General features: G+C 43.3%; 1 protein-coding gene across 4 annotated transcripts in view; it reads right to left on the reverse strand.

Annotated features, from left to right (window-relative positions):
* nckap5l (NCK-associated protein 5-like) overlaps positions 1–21151 on the reverse strand; it is a 59441-nt gene that overhangs the window by 20112 nt on the left and 18178 nt on the right. Inside the window, exon 1 of one of the 4 annotated variants that reach the window (XM_060937512.1) lies at positions 10907–11009. The exons of 2 other annotated variants lie outside the window; for them this stretch is intronic. The gene's annotated coding sequence lies outside the window, so the exon portion shown is untranslated. Of the gene's footprint in view, positions 1–10415; positions 10625–10906; positions 11010–21151 lie in introns of those variants that run through there. One more of the 4 variants, XM_060937513.1, reaches the window with a different exon arrangement.

Here is a 21151-nt window from a genome sequence, read left to right on the forward strand (position 1 = left end):
TTCACACTCACATTCACACCTATGGTCAATTTAGAGTCACCAGTTAACCTAACCTGCATGTCTTTGGACTGTGGGGGAAACCGGAGCACCTGGAGGAAACCCACGCGGACACGGGGAGAACATGCAAACTCCACACAGAAACGCCCTCGCCGGCAACGGGGCTCGAACCCAGACCTTCTCGCTGTGAGGCGACAGCGCTAACCACTACCGCCCGCACAGGAAACTTATCTTTTCAAAACCTAATAGATTCAGGTTTATCAGACCAGCTGGAATAACACTATGGCACTTTTCAGTAGCCATCCATTTAAAAAGCCGTGCAAACATTACACACAACCAAAGAACTATATATAGCAACAAGCTGAAAAAACACCCAAACCTGAGCGCTTTTTTTTTTTCCTTCTCCTCTGCTCTGGCAGACTGAAAGGTTGGAGCTGTTTTGTATCTGCTTTTGACCAAGAGCCAAAATGCCTTTGCTACACAGAACCGTTAAGGCACTGAGATACACCAGGTATTAAATCTACAAACATGGCTTGCTGGGTATAAGGTACTAAGCCCAGAAGTACACAGAACACGGTCTTCTTTATATAGATTAAATGCAAAGGATATATAGATGCCATTGTGTGCTGGATGTTATTATAGGAGGTAAAGATGCCATTAGTATCATTGTTTCTTCTCATCAGAAACAAACAAAAAGGCAGACCTCCAAACATAAGCATGTGCAAAACAAGCATGCAGCTTGTTTGAGGCTTGGGATTTTTCCAAACCTCCTGACACCAATAAACTTTAATGCAAAAGAGCTTGGCTCTGCACTCAACTATCATTCAAAATCATTAGCTGTAAATTCCAAAGTATGATATAAAACTAAAACAATGAACGCAGTCGTCAACAACAACAACAACAACAGGAATCGCTAGCCCGGGACAAGAAGATCAAGTATTATTTGGTGTTGTATTTTTCTTTCAGGATCGAAGGAAGACGAGCCAATTCGTCCATTATCCATAACCACTTATCCTGTACAGGGTCGCAGGCGAGCTGGAGCCTATCCCAGCTGACTATGGGCGAGAGGCGGGGTACACCCTGGACAAGTCGCCAGGTCATCGCAGGGCTGATATACAGAGACAAACAACCGTTCACACTCACGGTCAATTTAGAGCCACCAGTTAACCTAATCTGCATGTCTTTGGACTGTGAGGGAAACCGGAGCACCCGGAGGAAACCCACGCGGACACGGGGAGAACATGCAAACTCCGCACAGAAAGGCCCTTGTCAGCCACTGGGCTTGAACCTAGGACCTTCTTGCTGTGAGGCGACAGCGCTAACCGCTACACCACCGTGCCGCCTGAGCCACAAGTCTCATCTCATTACCTCTAGCCGCTTTATCCTGTTCTACAGGGTCGCAGGCAAGCTGGAGCCTATCCCAGCTGGCTATGGGCGAAAGGCGGGGTTCACCCTGGACAAGTCGCCAGGTCATCACAGGGCTGACACATAGACACAGACAACCATTCACACTCACATTTAGAGTCACCAGTTAACCTAACCTGCATGTCTTTGGACTGTGGGGGAAACCGGAGCACCCGGAGGAAACCCACGCGGACACGGGGAGAACATGCAAACTCCACACAGAAAGGCCCTCGCCGGCCACGGGGCTCGAACCCGGACCTTCTTGCTGTGAGGCGACAGCGCTAACCACTACACCACCGTGCCGCCCCGCCTGAGCCAATTCGGTAAAATGTAAATATAATGTAATGTAATCTCATCTCGTATTTCTAAACTTCATCGAGTGAAAGTGGGATTCAAATAATCCATTTTAACATACGACAAGAACACTACACCTGATAGCCAAAGACTTTCTGTATTTTAGTTGAGGGCTCAAACTTGATGCTTCATCACCACCACACATTACTTAGAGCAGATAAAGGCCTTGGCTACATAAAAGTCACCAAGCATTCAAGCACTCGCTTATTTTGTATAATTGCACAACACGCGGTTGAGAAAGGCCATTGCTCAGTGGGAACGCGAATAAATGTATAAAATTTGTCCACTCCTGAAAACCACGACTCTGGATTTATGCAGAAAACGTATATCAGATGCCTCAATCCCTAGCGGATCTCCTTGGGGTCAGTCTGCACAGGAAATCAAGCCCATCCTCAGTTTATCCGAGATGCCACATGCGAGACTGTCATGGCTTGCTCATCTTTTCTTTTCATCTATGAATCACTGTCGTGGAACGCAAAATTAACACATGAGTAAGTCAAACCCACTGAGGCACTGGCTAAATAGTCTAATTTCAAGTTTCGGTTGAGAGATTATTCTACATACAGCAATTTGTGGAGTTTAATTACAGAATTTCCCAGAACTACTAGATATACTTCCAGGGTAATATCAACAAACAAACAAAAAAAAAAGGCAGCTGAACGTTTCCGTCAAACTACGAAATGACGCATGATGTCAGTTCCAGAGATGTCATTAACCACTGAAATACCAGAAAAGCAGCATTTTAATGCGGTTATAAAAGCCTCACCCTTTGATTAGCCCGTTAAGAATGCGACCGTGTCTCAGGCACTGTTCAAACATACATGGATATTTTTGAAAACGTTTTGTTTTTTTTAATCCCTCCAGCTTCCAAAAAAAAAAAAAAAAAATAATAATAATAATAATAATAATAATATTCACATCCACGTGAACATTGTTTTTGAAAATATCTCCATCCACATGAAAGCTGCCAAATCAAGTTTGGGTTATGTCGAAAACTGTTACATCGAATTAAGAGCATGCATTTTGAACGGTAGAAAAGAGGAAATGTGGTAAAACACCAACATGGTTGAAAGTTTGTTCATTCATTCATCTTCAGTAACTGCTTTATCTTGGTCAGGGTTGCGGTTGGCCAAACACGTGAAAACTGACAAAAATATTTTAACTAAATTACAGATGACAAACTAACAACCTGCTTAGGAGCAAATGATAAACCTCCCAACAGATTCATAACACAAACAAAATCACAATGCGTGTGTTCAGGTCCGTGCTATGACATCATCTCATCTCATTATCTCTAGCCGCTTTATCCTGTTCTACAGGGTCGCGGGCAAGCTGGAGTCTATCCCAGCTGACTACGGGCGAAAGGCGGGGTACACCCTGGACAAGTCGCCAGGTCATCACAGGGCTGACACAGACAACCATTCACACTCACATTCACACCTACGGTCAATTCAGGCCCTGTCCACAGGGCAACGGATTCAGGTGAATCTGATAAAATTGTTTATCGTTTCGGCCTGGCGTCCACACGGCACCGGCGTTTTGGGTGCCCCAAAACGAAATCTTTTGAGAACGGGTTCCAGAGTGGAAAGATCTGGCAACAGCACCATTGCGAAGTCGTCTGGATGAGTAGAACGATTTGTTTACGATGACGTCACAACCACATGTGCTTCACGCCAGGTAGAAGTGTAACGAACTCGATGCGAGTTGTCAACAAATCCTATAACTTGGTTCATGAAACGCGCTTACAAAATATTTTCACTGTGAATATTTATTGTGTAATGGTGCAAAGTGAGAGAGAGAGAATAGCCCTTAGGGCAGAGTCAATCCCGCCAGCAAAAATAGGGAAAAAAAAAAAAAGGAGCGATCTCACCTCTTCAGATGTTGGTTTAAGTCCTACAATACATTCCTCAAAAAGGGCGTAGAAGAACAAATTAATCCATCAACGTGTAGCATTCAATTTATTCCGGACCATTAAAGACGCCGCCTTCCGCGTAGAATCATACGTCATCCTCGCCGCCATATTGGATGGGGCAAAGCGGAGAATAAAGATGCCTCGTTCATGTGCTGCGTTTAACTGTACCAACAGGTTTGCCGTCCGAACGAGATCACATGGGATTACCTTTCACAGGTGAGACTGGAAAAATACTTTTCATTGTATTTGGTCATTATAACGTAATTTTACGAACAGATTTTTCTGACTTTGTGACTAATATGAAGTCTCACGCATAATAGTTTATGCGCATGCGTCCTTACTTTTCTATTGTTGTGGTGTCTCCGATGGGACCGTCTTACAGCGCCCCTAGAGGTGTGGCATGTGTATTGCATCGTTTTCAGCAAGCGTTGCGTTGCCATATGTACCTGATATTTTACTGATCCGTTGCCCATGTGGACGCGATATTTTTTTTTTTAAATCTCGTTGCCGTTGTTGTGTGGATGTAGCCTTAGAGTCACCAGTTAACCTAACCTGCATGTCTTTGGACTGTGGGGGAAACCCACGCGGACACGGGGAGAACATGCAAACTCCACACAGAAAGGCCCTCGCCGGCCACGGGGCTCGAACCCGGACCTTCTTGCTGTGAGGCGACAGCGCTAACCACTACACCACCGTGCCGCCGCCATGACAAAAGTGTTTTCAAAAACATACGTTTTTCCGCTCAACACAAAAACAGTGAAGAGCCCCCAGGTGGTGTAACTATTGCCCGATCATCTACAGTAGAGACGGCGAGTTTGAATCCTTGTGATGCCACAGCCATCGATGGCCAGGAATTGGCTCCATTCTGATTCGCTCACCAACCAACCTTTTTTGACTGTTCAGAGCATTTTGACCAAAAATAAATCGGTTCAGAACCTGAAAAGTTGATTCCCAGCTGGAATTGAAACATAGCTGTTTTTTCCAGCACAAACTGTGACAGTGTGTCATTAGATTGGAGAGGAAGTGGAGCGTAGTAATGGAGAACGCAATGGAAAAGGATACATCTTCAGAAAAAAAAAAATGGACTGAAAACAAATACCTGCAATAACAGAACAAACACTCAGAGGTGATCAAATCAATGCACGGCGCCATGTTGCTACTAATGTTTACTCCTGTTGTGGATTGTGCAATACTGTTCATGACACATTCTTGATAACAATGGATCTGCTCTAAACTGGTGAAAATGTAGGTCGATTCGTTAGCTGGCAACAAGGTTCAAAGAATCCTGAACAGAACCGGTTCAAAAACCCGTTCTCTGTTAGTCAAAAAGGGATACAAGAGAGCAAAATTGCCTGTGCGCTTTCGGGAATGGAATGGCAGACCGTCTCTCCTTGTCAATCACAGCAATACTAGCCAATCATGGGCATCTGTCAGCTCAGGCACTGCAAAAAACTCAAAACTGAATTTGAGGAGAAAATTCCTAAATACTAGTGAAATTTTCTTGCTGCGTGGACAGATCATTTTACTTGACAAGACATCTTGGAATAAGTTGGTTACAACCTATAACTAGTTTTAATGATCTCAGAGTTGGTGTCTTGTATTCTTCTAATAGGAAATGCTAGATCGTTTCAACTTTATTCAAGATATCTTAAGTTAGAATATCATTTTTGCAGTGTAGAAGAATACAAGACACCAACTCTGAGGTTATTAAAACTACTTCTAGGTTGTAACCAACTTATTCCAAGATGTCTTGTCAAGTAAAATTATCTGTCCATGCAGCAAGAAAATTTCACTAGTATTCAGGAATTTTCTCCTCAAATTCATCTCATCTCATTATCTCTAGCCGCCTTATCCTGTTCTACAGGGTAGCAGGCAAGCTGGAGCCTATCCCAGCTGACTATGGGCGAAAGGCGGGGTACACCCTGGACAAGTCGCCAGGTCATCACAGGGCTGACGCATACAGTGCGTTTACATGCACATCCAAATCGAGCTGCTGTCGGTAATCGAGCTAAGGGTCCCAGCAGGGGTGCCAGAGAAATCCAATCCTACATGCACACAAGGAAATCGAGCTATTGTGTGAGGTACATTGTGCACCCGAGCCACAGGTGGCGCTACACGCCCCATCGTGTTGGTACACTTCCGGTTGTCGTCATGAAGAAGAGCTATTCAAGAGTATAAACAAAGTTATCAGCGGTGTTGCCAGATACTGCTGACGTTTTCAAGCCCAAAACACGTTCAAATCCGCCAAAATACACTTAAAACTGCCCAATCTGGCAACACTGGCAGTTCTGTGTTCACAAGTTCCGTGCTCAAGCTGTTAGGCTTGCTCTAACAGACTGTATGGCTACAAACTGTCCTGCGCAGACCACTGTTTTGTAAGACAACTTATTTTGCACAATTGTATATTTTTCTAAAGTCCCATTTTTTGCTTACAAAAAATATTTTTTTTTGCTTACAATTTAACTTGTGTCTTAATAAACACACAAAAAAGTTCAATTGTTTTGTTTTTATTGACATTCTTCAGATGTTGGACATTGTGTGTGTGTGTGATATATATATATATATATATATATATATATATATATATATATATATATATATATATATACACACACACACACACACACACACAATGACTTGTTTATGTACACAATTCATAGCTATGCAACAGCTGTACAGATGTATTTGGTGATACAGTAAGTGAGCTAAATTTTAACAGTGCAAACAATGCCACAAAAAGAAGAGATTCATGCCGTTGTCATGATTCGTTGTCATGCCGACCGAGGCTGTTGTGTTTCCCGCTTGTGGTCTCGTCACTCGTCACTTCCGGAAGGGGCAGTGCTGAAGTAAGTAGCTCGACTAAGTAGCTCGGCAAAAATCGCATAATCTAGGTCGCATAGCTCGATTACGAGAAATCAAGTTCGGTTCGATTTCAGCCTAGCTAAGGTGTTTCCATGGCATTTAGAACTTCGATTTCAGTCGAGCAATGGCAGAAATTCGATTTTCTCTATGTGCATGTAAACGCACTGATAGACACAGACAACCATTCACACCTACGGTCAATTTAGAGTCACCAGTTAACCTAACCTGCATGTCTTTGGACTGTGGGGGAAACCGGAGCACCCGGAGGAAACCCACGCGGACACGGGGAGAACATGCAAACTCCGCACAGAAAGGCCCTCACCGGCCACGGGGCTCGAACCCGGACCTTCTTGCTGTGAGGCGACAGCACTAACCACTACACCACCGTGCCGCCCTCTTCAAATTCAGTTTTCAGTTTTTTTGCAACGTGTATTCGGAAGTAGGTGGATAGAGCTTTCCTTTGAGTGCGTTACGCTGCCTTGTTCGGAAAAGATGTGGTTGGCTGGCTTCACATGTCTTGGAAAACACTGTGCTAGACTCAACCCTCCCTGGTTGTTAACTGCCATAAGATAGGGGACAGGTGGCTGGAATTGGCAGAGACCATATTTAGGATACAATGGGGATTTAAAAAAAAAAAAAAAAAACACCAGAGTTTTAAATTTCTCAATCTTGGTGGGTGTTTTCAAAAAACCAAAAAACATAACCCACTATGTCTTCAGAATTGTGCATATACGGTATGTATGGTTGGGGCCCAGTCAACTGATGTCTTGATGGTGAGTGTGTTCACCTACAATCCTTACAAAAACACCTTCAGTCTTTGGTCACTTTCAACCAACAGGAAAAGCAGGTCAATCTCCTCTTGTCTGGCTTAAATGAGATTAGCATCGGTTTTCTTCTAGCTCTGAACATTACCTTTGTGCTCCGAATAGGTCTATAGAGCCTTCTGAACACACCTGCGCCAACGTGAAAAAGTTCACAGTTGGCAGTTAAACACGCTCAAATAGAACTAGCTCGAACAAGTACACCTCTGGTGACAAGAGGGAGAGGAGATTCCTAGTGCAAACAAAGGGAGGACTATAGGCTCCATGCTAACAAGATTCTTGGCAGGGCTAGCAAGCTCCTAGCACATAATCCTACTATATACCAAGTAATAAACCTAGCAATAAAACATTGTGCCGTGGCCTTAACAGGGCCCCCATGCTCACTAATCTGTACAGCACATTCGCTGCACAGAGACTACTGTTCTGCACTTTTGAAATCGCCTCCTCCTGCTGTTCTGGATGGTCTACAATGGAAGCCCTAAAAGTCGGCACTTCCAAAAACATTTATCCCCAAGTCTCATACTTGCTCGAGTGGATTATCTCACCTTGTTCCTAAGAGCTGCTGCAGTAATCATAAAGACTGTCCTGTGCTCATCCCAGAACTCATAAAGAACATCCTTTAGTACAGTTTCTCTTTACTCCTCTACACCTGTAATGATTTATATGCGTACTATCCGGTGTCACCCAGCATAGTTCCCTTTAGAGTCTGGTTCCTCTCAAGGTTTCTTCCTCATGTCATCTTGGGAGTTGTTCTACTCCACGGTCACCTCTGGCTTCCTCACTGAGGATCTAAAATCTACATCCGGATTTCTGTAAATCTGCTTTGTGGCAAGGTCTATTATTAAAAGCGTCATACAAATAAAACTGAATTGAACTGAACTGAATAGTCGATTGTTGTACAGTATCTGGAACGCAGAGAAATGGCCGGACTTTCGTTTCCCCTGATTTCCCCTTGTTTCTGAGTCACCGGGTTGGCATGATGGCCAGAGGATAGTCTCTTGAACATGACTAATGCTGGAAACCAGAGCTTCTCTCAACACACCAGACTCTAAAGCGTGGCAGTCTCAAAAACTGAAGGCGAGTCTTTGTTTTTGGAGACATCAAACAGAACCAAGCTTTCATCTGACAACGTAGAGGATGCAACATGTCTGAACGTTGGCATATTTGCCGAGACGATTTCGAAGGGGGACTGGTGCTGGTTTATAAAAAGCATATTCAAGATGGAATCGAGGATGGTGGAGTTTCAGGATTAACATGGCAGAGAATACTGATTTTATTCCCCCTCCCAGTAAAAAGACCACAAGCAGCAAAGCTCAAGGTCCATCTGGACACTGTGGAACATTTAAAAGCATGCAACGCATTCGTAATACAGTTTTAATGATCCTGTCAGGCTATATTCTAAAACAACATCCGGCCACAATCCTTGGTCCAAACAAGAGAACGTACTAAACAAAGAGGAGCATAAAGGACAGAACGCTGTCCTGTAAAATTACTGCTTCGTGATTAAAACAGATCAGATTAGAAAATTCGATTTGGTCTACTCATCTATAAGCCTCAACAGACAATATCAGCACAATTGGGTATTTATTTTCCATGCTACATAGGCTTAAATATCGTTTCACATGTGGACAGTGTACTGGAATACAAGGGCGTGTATATAATTGGATATAAATGCCTTTTCTTTTGTTAAGGGCAGACAGTACAGTCTTAATTAATGCAAAAATTCTGTGTCAAGGGGAGAGAAAAATAGCTAGTACTGGGAGGGGTGAAATAAAACCATGAAGAAGGCAAATCATACAGAATTGGGGCTCTGGGATCCCCAAACCTCGCCTCCATCCCCCACACTCCAGGGGTTATTAAGAACCAAACCCATCCCCGTCTGCCGAGGCAGTCTCTGATTATTCACACCCTGCACAAAGCCCTGCGACACCAAGCGTCACAAAATTATTGATCCTATTTTTGGGTGATGCGTGATCTTATAAAATGATCAACTGCCCCAGAAGAGGGACTTGATAGCCCTCATATGCATAGAATGAAAAGAATTAGCCGAGAGGTGTCAGCTGCTCATTTCCATCTGAGGAGAAAAACAAACATAAAAGCCTTGCGTCAGTCCCCCTGGGGAGCATTAATTTTTCTTTCTGATGTGCACTAATCTGGGGACAGACCCGGTCTCTGTAGTGCGAGATTCTGGATCTGTGCATCAAATTTAGAACACCTTCAATAATGCAGTTCAATCAAAATTGCCATTTTCGAGATCGCATTATCCACTTAACGGTGGGCTAATGCATCCGTGACGGGCCTAAAATGAATGCACTCCCTGACCCACTCACTGTTCTGCCCTCATCCCGAGTGCTAAAGTGAGATAAAAGCAAGTCTACTCTGCAGCCACAGAAACGCAGACTGTCCTTCACAGTGCAGCACATCTCGCTTCTCAAAAGCACATCTTTTAAATCCCCCATTTGGGTCTGCTTCAAAGACCTCGAAATTACCAAAACGCACAGCAGGGAAGACAAATAACCGGGACGCCTCGTTCTTTCAAGGGCGGTTGAGAACATGCGGAAAGAAACTATGAAAGCAGCTGAAGGTGAGGTGTGAATTAAGCTGCTAATTTGCTGCCGCCTGACTGTGAATGGCGCCGGTTTTGGATGAGGCAGGTTCTCGGTCTTGCCAAAAGCACTGGATGGTCCACAAACTGATGAACTGTTACTTCTGTCCTGCACACTGAGCAATTCAGAAAGAATTAAACTGACAGCTGATTGTATGGAAATGACGTGCGGCTTCAAGCCTTTAACACTGAAAAGCTCGACGCGGATGTTGGCACTTTTCACTTCATTCAATCAAAAGGTTTCACAAAAGCAACTGAAACATTTTAATAATGCTTCTCGTTAACGCAAACTTTTTCTTTTTTTTAAATAAATATCCAACTACCTTGTTTTACTTTAGCTAATTTTAGGACAAAGAAAACAATTTGTTTACATTTAATGTTTCTAAAATACAAAAAAAAAAAGCCTTTATAAGAGAACAGGAAAAACAAATCTTTAAGCCCCTGCTAAAGTTTACTATACCTGCACATCTAGTCAGATCATCCTAGGAACCTGAGGACAGGCCAAGTAGGACAAATGAGACAGAGAAACAGAACCTGCCCTTGCAACGTCAACGTCATATTAGACATGGCCCTCTGTAGACCTTCCCTATACGTGTCTCTGCCTCATTCTGAAACCTGGTTAAGCGTCTCCAGGCTGGCTGCGGTGGTCCCCGTGTTTTCCCATTGTTCCAGGGAGAGTGAAGCAGGCGTCCTATCTGTACAAACCCAAGTGCACTACGACAGCTGTGGGCCGCCTGCCTGCCCGCCCGCACCCCCCACTTCTCTTCTCGTCTCTCGTTCTCTCCCTCCTCCAACTGCTGCTGCCCAAACATTAACCCTGCAACTGCTGGAGCAGCCATAAAAGGGGAAGGGGGGGGGGGGGGGGGGGGGGGGTGGGTGTTATATTTCAAAAGGGACAAGGCTCTACCATGCACAAAAGAAAGATAGTGAAGTGAAAGGAGGATGTCCTACCAGTCGAAGGTACTTGTGGAGTTACCCAGGCAACGCGGGCCTCGTCCTAAGAGGATCGCGTGAAGGTTGCTGATTGGATTGTGACCATAGTCAGTCAGTGTAGGTGCACACACAAAAAAAAAAAAAAAAAAACCTGATAGGGGAAAAATAAAAATACAACCTGCTTGGCAAAATAATAAAATATATATATATATATAAATAAAAAGTGCTGTCAAAGTTAACGCGATAACACGTTAACGCGATCTCAATTTAACGTGATTAAAAAAAAATAGTGCCGTTAATGCAAATTCTAATTTGGCCCTGCGAGTCGCCCGTAGTTCCTGTTGAGGCTTGTCGCGCGCTGCTTCAATAAGAGTACGTGTGAGTTATTAGTGGGACATGGCGATTCATTTCCGCCAGTTCGTTCATGTCGGTCAGTTCAGCAAAGAAATTCGTTCGTTCAGTTCGTTCACTCGTTCATTTTGATGACGTCACACCAAAGCGGCACAACTACTCTGTCAACAACGAGAGAGGTGGTGGTGTTGCTGAAAAAATGAATACAAATGCTAGTTCTGAATAAATAAGTAGTGGCAGCCCGCTGTATTTTATTCTCTCTTTTTTTAAGTATTATTATTAAATTGTAATAGACATGCATGCCCCCCGCCCCCATAGTGGTGCGAACTTTCTGATAATGGTATCTCCCAGTAGGCAAGGGAAATAAAGTAAAGCCAACTACGATAGATGCAGACTGTTTCATGCAGTTGTTCAAACCCATTAAGTAACACCCATTTTGCTCATATTCAACAGCAACGCTCATTACAAAGAACAAACCACTTTATTACAAATTGCATTAACATTAAAAAAACGAACACAGTATGCCGTGATCTCCAGAGCCACGTTCTTCATTGTTTATCACAGTCATGGAAACCGTTGCTATGCGCCCAGCCCAGTATGGCAGCAGGCAGGCTGGCTGCTGGCTGTTCGTTCGTTCGCGAACTGCTGAGCTCGTTCGCTGTGAACTGAAATGTATTGCTGAGTGAGAGCTCTAAATTGTAAACTAAAGACCTGGCATGTGTCAACGCTCTGATAATAGGGCTCAGATAGCCCTTAAAGAAGTAAAGTGGCGCTGCTCTGCACAGATCAAAATGCAAGTTGGACGCCCTTCTGCTACTGAACAGATCCTGCTGATTCGCCAACGACCGAGATTCAGCGACCGCCCTGCTGCCAGCGAGCAGAGACTGCTGATTCGCGAACGACCGAGAACGAGAGGCAGCGCAAACTAGTTCTAGTCGTTCACTTCGAAGACTCGTTCAAAAAGAACGGTTCGTTCGTGAACGACACACCACTAGTGTGAGTGATGGAGAAAGGCATAGACATATAAACATCCTCGCCGCCATATTGGATGGGGCAAAGTGGAGATTCTTCAACCGTCTCCGGTATAGCGTCTAGACAGTAGCCGAGAATAAAGATGCCTCATTCATGTGCTGCGTTTAACTATACCAACAGGTTTACCGTCCAAACGCGATCACATGGGATTACCTTTCACAGGGGAGACTGGAAAAATACTTTTCAATACTGTTCCTTCAGTCTGCAGTCTCCCAGCTCATCTCCACCGGGTAGGTGTAGAGTTATAAGCAGTGAGAATTAGATAATACAGCGCCACACTATGATGAACGTTTTTATTTTTGTTATCTGTTTTTAATCTTTTATGGCAAATACTTCTCTTCAAAAGAAACTAATGAAGAGTAAAATAAAACTTTTTTTACTTTCACAGTGATATGCACTTTATTTTTCATCCCTTGGTTTTCTCATCTAATATGGAAGTTATGGATGTCAGTGGCTGTGACAAGACGTGTTATGCTCTGCAATAAAAAAAAATAAAAAAAAAACCTTGGTACAAAGCAAGCCCATTCACTTTTTTATGCTGATAAGAGAATTACAATGGTTTTTCATGTGACAAAAATGTGCGATTAAATTGCGATTAATTGCGAGTTAACTATGACAGTCGCGACATTAATCGCGATTAAATATTTTAATCGCTTGACAGCACTAATATATGAGTGATTCCACGCTTATGGGTACTGAAATGGGGACATGAACTTATTTTTAAAAATTCACCTAAAACCATTTCTTTTTTTACCATCAGGTCACAAAACATGTAATCTTTAATGAATGATATGTTAAAAGATAACTTTAATTTTCTGAGATGTAATAAAAACATATTTATATGCCAAAGTCAGAACGTAACAGAAGTGTTGTGGACATATATATTCTCAATTTTAACAATGTAGAATTACTTTTTGAAACATAGGAAGGTGATGTTTTAGCAAATATAATTAATAAACATGTGTAGTAGAATAAACATACACATTCTTTCAATAAGATTAACATGGTATAGAGCTAGATTGTAATTAATTTGTAACAGACGCGAGATGGACAATCGTAACAGAAGTAATGTAACAGACATCATTTTGGAACTCATAGGCTTGACTTTGGCATATAAATATGTTTTTATTACATCTCAGAAAATTAAAGTTATCTTTTAACATATCATTCATTAAAGATTACATGTTTTGTGACCTGATGGTAAAAAAAGAAATGGTTTTAGGTGAATAAGTTCATGTCCCCATTTCAGTACCCATAAGCGTGGTATCACTTATATATATATATATATATATATATATATATATATATATATTTTAATTAGGGTGCATCAGTTGCCCCTTAAAAATGAAAAGTTCCTCCGATCATGATGCATTGTTGTTTTTATGTTCCTTTTGGTAAGAAAACACACTGGGTGAAATATTTTGACAAAATTCAAAAGTTTAATGGTGGCACCAGGAGCTCAAAGTTATGGAAAAAGCTGCTATTTTATGACTTTTATGACAAAATTTCAATCACTTTTCATGAAACATTATGGCACCTTATAGAGTATACCAAATATCTTAGATACACATTTTTAGTGCATACCGGTATTTTAAATATATTATCAAGCACAGTTTGAGTTTTAGCTGTTCACTGAATCATTGTTCAACTACTTTTAAACAATCCAAATGTATTATGAATCACATTAATGCTTCTCAATCCCTTGCAAAGGTTCTTAACATGATCTCTGGCTCACAAGAAATCAATAAATGGAGTCCAACATTGTGATTCGAACCTTACGTGAAAACATAAAATAAGCGTTTTTTGGCAAAAAATGAACCTCATGGTGCCACCATTAGACTTTTGAATATGGTCAAAAAATTTTACAGGATGTCTTTTATTGGTGAAAAGGAACACCCAAACAAAAATGCATCAGATTTTATGAAAGGGAGGGCAACTGATGCACCCTAATATATAATATAAAAATTCACTGTATCTTTATTGATGAGGTGGGACATGTTAATGTCAAGTTTATTTGTATAGCGCTTTTAACAATAAAAATTGTCGCAAAGCAGCTTTACGGAATTTGAACGACTTAAAACATGAGCTAATTTTGTCCCTAATCTATCCCCAATGAGCACGCCTGTGGCGACGGTGGCAAGGAAAACTCCCTCAGACGACATGAGGAAGAAACCTCGAGAGGAACCAGACTCAAAAGGGAAATGTCCTGCAAAGACAGACAGAGCTCCAGAGAAAAGATTCATATGTTGTTTTTTTGTTCTGCTTTTTTTTTTTTACCTGAAATGGCGCAATTTAAAGGAACATAAAGGAACTTAAAGGAACAGTCCACCGTACTTCCATAATGAAATATGCTCTTATCTGAATTGAGACGAGCTGCTCCGTACCTCTCCGAGCTTTGCGCGACCTCCCAGTCAGTCAGACGCAGTCAGACGCGCTGTCACTCCTGTTAGCAATGTAGCTAGGCTCAGCATGGCCAATGGTATTTTTTGGGGCTGTAGTTAGATGCGACCAAACTCTTCCGCGTTTTTCCTGTTTACATAGGTTTATATGACCAGTGATATGAAACGTGGCGATTTTCTATGCTATGGAAAGTCCGCACTATAATGACAGGCGTACTAACACCTTCTGCGCGCTTCGACAGCGCATCGATACGGAGCTCAGATATCAATGCGCTGCCGAAGCGCGCAGAAGGTGTTAGTACGCCTGTCATTATAGTGCGGACTTTCCATAGCATAGAAAATCACTGCGTTTCAATTTGTGTAACTGAACTTGTTTCATATCACTGGGCATATAAACCTATGTAAACAGGAAAAACGCGGAAGAGTTTGGTCGCATCTAACTACAGCCCCAAAAAATACCATTGGCCATGCTGAGCCTAGCTACATTGCTAACAGGAGTGACAGCACGTCTGACTGCGTCTGACTGACTGGGAGGTCGCGCAAAGCTTGGAGAGGTACGGAGCAGCTCGTCTCAATTCAGATAAGAGCATATTTCATTATGGAAGTACGGTGGACTGTTCCTTTAATACCCTGTCCACACTAGGGATTTTGTACCGATACGATACTACTTTTGTACCACAACCCCTGTCCACACTAGCAACTATACCGGTACTGTAGCGGTATAACTGTATCGGTACGAAACCCACAAATGTATGGGTTTTGTACCGGTACAGTATCAGTACTGTAGCACTTCGCTGTAGTGTGGACAGATGAAGCGGTTCTGTATCGATACAAATATAATGCGCATGCGCAAACGAAACGACCGTGGAGCTACATGGAGCAAAGAAAGGGAGATTAATTTTCTTTGTTTCTTTCTCAACTGCCTCGTGCGTTTTATACAATTCGACTGAATAAATGACCACCAGAAATAGACTGTACATTGACAACAAAAAGCGCACACACGTTGTTTCATCCGCCATATTCTCGGAAGGAAGTTACTCGGTAACCACGGAAACATTTCGCGCACGCGCATTTCAACTACCGTGAAAGAAAACCACAAACATTTCTCGCTAGTGTGGACAGACGCACTAAACTTTACCGCTATACTTCGTATCGATACAGTTATACCACTATTGTACCGGTATATATGTGAACACAGCATAAGACATGATGACTTGAGTTTTTAATTCCACTCCGGGTTCAAAGACCTCTTTCCAACAACAAGGCTCATTAAAAATTGATGTGTGTCTATGAACAAAAATGATTAACAGGCTTTTTAACAGCTAGATATTAAAAAAAAGGTGCTTTTTTTTGTTTCCATGTTTGAAATGTTGTTTTCAGATTCCAAGAGCATAAATGCAGACCATAAGTCATCTTAAACATCATCAGACTTCCTGTAATTTGCCTTAAAAAAAAAAAATGAACAAGACGACTGTTTTCCTTTGAAAGGTGAACTATTCATTCAGACATGGGTTAAAGCGATACTGACACGAACAGGTTTCCTCGGTGTCATTTTATAGATTTTGACACAAACTTTCAATTTTCGATGTAACCGCGAGGCGTGGAGATGAAAACGCAACAAAATAAAACATTTAAACCTCCCGTCACGAAGCGATGCCTGGAATTCCCTTCCACCGAGAATGGCGCAAACCAGAAATGACGTAGACGGAGGAACCCCTGCGGGGAAGGTGCGCCGACAGAACAGGTTTTCATGATAGAACATGAGCTGTGTCCAAAATCAATCACTCACTCGCTCACTACTCCCAGGGAATTCTATATAGAGGACTATATAGTGAGCTCATTGGTAGAATGAAAAAACACTGACACTACTCCGCCGCGCCGTTATTTACATCATTACTGTCGCGCAATTAAAACGTGCCAGATCAGTCGGCTGGTGGGTTTTCAAAATAATAAATACACGCCTGTATTTTTGTGATAAATACATATTATACTGAGTGTCTTTCCCACATTAATCAATACAAAGGACTTTGTGTCTGCGGCATAGGTGTAATAATTCTCACCGTACGGTACATTCGGACAGCACTGCAAAATGGCGAACTCGCTATATATGCTGTGTTCACATATATACACCGGTACGATAGTGGTATAACTGTATCGATACAAAGCATACCGGTACAGTTTAGTGCATCTGTCCACACTAGCGAGAAATGTTTGCGGTTTTCTTTCACGGTAGTTGAAATGCGCGTGCGCGAAATATTTGTGGTTACTGAATAACTTCCTTCCGAGAATATATGGCATCCGTTATTTCAAGATCTCGAGAAAACAAAACAATTATTCCATGATCTCAGCTGGATCGCTGTATCTCCGTCAGTAGAGACGAAGCCGGGCCAGTCTTCTGCGGAGGTGCCGCGGACTAATTTTGAAATTATCACTTATTCATCTCATCTCATTATCTGTAGCCGCTTCATCCTTCTACAGGGTCGCAGGCAAGCTGGAGCCTATCCCAGCTGACCACGGGCGAAAGGCGGGGTACACCCTGGACAAGTCGCCAGGTCATCACAGGGCTGACACATAGACACAGACAACCATTCACACTCACATTCACACCTACGGTCAATTTAGAGTCACCAGTTAACCTAACCTGCATGTCTTTGGACTGTGGGGGAAACCGGAGCACCCGGAGGAAACCCACGCGGACACGGGGAGAACATGCAAACTCCGCACAGAAAGGCCCTCGCCGGCCACGGGGCTCGAACCCGGACCTTCTTGCTGTGAGGCGACAGCGCTAACCACTACACCACCGTGCCGCCTTTATCCCTTATTAAAAGACTTAATGCAATCTCTCCCTGTGTCAACCCCTGATCAAAATATTGCCTTATTAGGTGATCAATTATTCCAGACATTCTAATGACCAAAGTTGCGTCTATACAGAATGAGAAATAGCCCCAAAGTCAGCATATCACAAGTCTCTTGGCGCGCCTGAATGAACCATTTCTCAGCTGTTTACTCGAGATCATGAAATAATTGTTTTGTTTTCTCGAGATCTCGAAATAATGGTTTTGTTTTCTCGAGATCTTGAATTAGTTGTGTTGTTTTCTCGAGATCCTGAATTAATTATGTCGTTATCTCGGGATAACAAGGTGAATAAAAAAAAAGGATTATATGAAGGGCCTCTCTCGGCTTCCGTATGGATGAAACAACGCGTGTGTGCTTTTTGTTGTCGATGTACAGTCTGTATTTCTGGTGGTCATTTATTCAGTCGAATCGTATAAAACGCGTGAGGCAGTTGAGAAAGAAACAAAGAAAACGAATCTCCGTTCTTCACTATTTTATTCAGCGAAGACATCGATTGAGGTGTGTGACTTTGCGCATGCGCATTATATTTGTATCGATACAGAGCCGCTTCATCTGTCCACACTACAGCGAAGCGCTACAGTACCGGTACTGTACCGGTACGAAACCCATACATTTGTGGGTTTCGTACCGATACAGTTATACCGCTACAGTACCGGTATAGTTGCTAGTGTGGACAGGGGTTGCGGTACGAAAGTAGTATCGTATCGGTACAAAATCCCTAGTGTGGGCAGGGCAATAGTCTACTATGTAGCGAGTGATTTCGGACACAGCGCATGTCTTGCATGATGGGGATGAAGAGTAAAGGCCTCTGCATGCTCTTGCGACAAGGCTTTCGCAGATAGCTGTAATTTATCATTGAGCGGGGAGTAATAGGCGTGCGCGATGTTATTCACCGCCACAACGCAAGGGGGCGCAAAGTCGCGAAATCGCTAGGAGTAGTTGGTGGGTGTGGTTAGTGGAGTGTTTATCCTCCAGTTACTTATAATGACTAGAACTGGAGTCGTATAGATGTACGTACTTCCTCGATCAACCGCTCTTCGTGCTGCTCCATCTTCGCTCGTGTTTTTAAAAATGGCGGTCATGAAAACAAACCAAACCGGGAAAGTAGGGAAGCGGAAGTGCGTGTACGGCGGATGTAGAGTGGACCAATCAGAGCCCTCGTCTGCGACGCTGTCTGCGAGGCTTCTGCGGTGGTCACAATTTTTGGGAGGTGCGCGCAGAGTGTCTGCGAAGGTGGGGGGAGTGGGGGGCTACGCAGACGCCATCTGCGACGCCATCTGCGAGGACTGGCTTGTCAGCATAAATTGGCCTTTAGTTAGTTGGGGAAGAGGAGGAGGTAGAACTTATGGCTCGGGATAGAGCCCTCCCGCTTTGAGCCGTACCAGAACCGTCATATCGGCAATGAGAACAAGGCGAGGTGACGGCCACTCAGATCTCAGCAAGCTGACAAGTGGACATGGTGGAGGGATGATTGTAACAGACCACGTGTTTTTGTTTACATCAATAATTACCAATACCAGCTGTTAGAATCTTTTACTGACGTAACTGTTCGTATAATAGTAATCCCTGTCAATAAGTTATAACTTGGTGCCAAGATCAAATAATTGTTTTTGTTGCAATTCGGCAATTGCCTTCCAAATACCAACCTCCCACAAGTACAGTGTGGCACAGAGATATGTCGCTTATGCTGTGTTCACACTTATACCGGTACGAAAGTGGTATAACTGTATCGATACAAAGTATAGCGGTACAGTCTAGTGCATCTGTCCACACTAGCGAGAAATGTTTGCTGTTTTCTTTCACGGTAGTTGAAATGCGCGTGCGCGAAATGTTTCCGTGGTTACCGAGTAACTTCCTTCTGAGAATATGGCGGATGAAACAACGTGTGTGTGCTTTTTGTTGTCAGTGTACAGTCTGTATTTCTGGTGGTCATTTATTCAGTCGAATCGTATAAAACGCGCGAGGCAGTTGAGAAAGAAACAAACAAATCTCCGTTCTTCACTATTTTATTCAGTGAAGACATCGATTGAGGTGTGTGACTTTGCGCATGCGCATTATATTTATATCGATACAGAGCCGCTTCATCTGTCCACACTACAGCGAAGCGCTACAGTACCGATACTGTATCGGTACGAAACCCATACATTTGTGGGTTTCGTACCGATACGGTTATACCGCTACAGTACCGGTGTAGTTGCTAGTGTGGACAGGTGTTGCGGTACGAAAGTAGTATCGTATCGGTACAAAATCCCTAGTGTGGACAGGGTAATAGTGTGTCAGGTGGGCGAAGTATTCTGTCAGGAAGGGGTGGGAGATGGATGTAAGTGCAGAAGATAGTTTATTATTAAGAAAAAGTGAAAAGAGGTAAACAATCCGAATCGGTGAGCATAAATTGAGAAACGGTGAAAACAGGCAATAGGTCGAGCGAAGCACAAACAGATGGTCAAAGGCTAGGCTGGAAACAAACACGAGAAACAGGAAACCAAGAGACGCAAACAGGAACTAAGGCTCGATAATATGTTAGCAACGCAATCGGCGAGTGTTTTCTAGGTCCTTATATAGGTGTGCTGATTGCGCCTTAATCCTGCGCAGGTGTGAGTCGTTTACTGCGTGCGATGTCCGGAGCGCGCCCGAGAGTCAGTCAGTCTGATGCACGCGCCATGGCACACAGATGTGACCGTGTAGACCAGCGTTTCTCAACCTTTTTTCAGTCACGGCACCCTTCAGAAGTATGCAAATTCTCAAGGCACTCCCATATAAAATATACGCAGTCACGCTGACCCCGGCAGTGACGTTACGACATGGGAAAGGGACAAATTTCGATGATGCATGAGGCGGCGATGATCTGCATTAGTGCATGACCAGACGTCCCGGTTTGACCGGGACAGTCCCGATTTTGAGTTACGTGTCCCCAGTCCCAACAAAGGTCCGTCGGGACGCTGAAATGTCCCGGTTTACACCAAACGCTAACAAACTGTCCCGGTTACAGCGATCATACATAGCCAACAAGATGTCAATAAAGCTTCTAGCAATTCAGCATCAATGTGTGTGCGCGCGCAGTCAACCTTACAATGTATCTATTTGTACAATATTACAATATAGAGGCCGCGTTATGACGTTTTTTTTCGCTAGCGGCTGTCAACTACTGCGCGACAGTGCCGAACGGATGAGCGCTGGGCGGAGATGTTCACGTACTTCAAGAGTACGGAGATTCCTTACAGCAATGTCAGCCAGCTTTGCCAGTTTGCCATGTGCCTACCTGGCACCAATGCTCCACTTGAGCGAATATTTTCACTCATGAGCAACACCTGGACTGACAAGAGGAATCGCATGACTGTGCCTACTCTCGAAGCCTTGCTCATTACCCCGGCCAATTTCGACGATACTTGCTCGCAGTTTCACAGCAGGTTCTCGGGCAATAAAGCGCTACTGGAGCAAATTCACTCATCATGTAAATATATGCAATAAAATGGCATCTTCTTTAGGGTGGGTGGGTTGGGTGGCTGTGTTTCTGAAACATTTTCTGTTGTCTTTCATCTGTTTCATGTGTCTTTAATCTGTATCGCAGATTGTCTTGACTTGTTTGATGCTGTTGTCAACTCAGGGTTCACGTTTTCAAAATAGT

This window comes from Neoarius graeffei, chromosome 13, assembly GCF_027579695.1.
Source record: "Neoarius graeffei isolate fNeoGra1 chromosome 13, fNeoGra1.pri, whole genome shotgun sequence".
Classification (NCBI taxonomy): domain Eukaryota; kingdom Metazoa; phylum Chordata; class Actinopteri; order Siluriformes; family Ariidae; genus Neoarius; species Neoarius graeffei.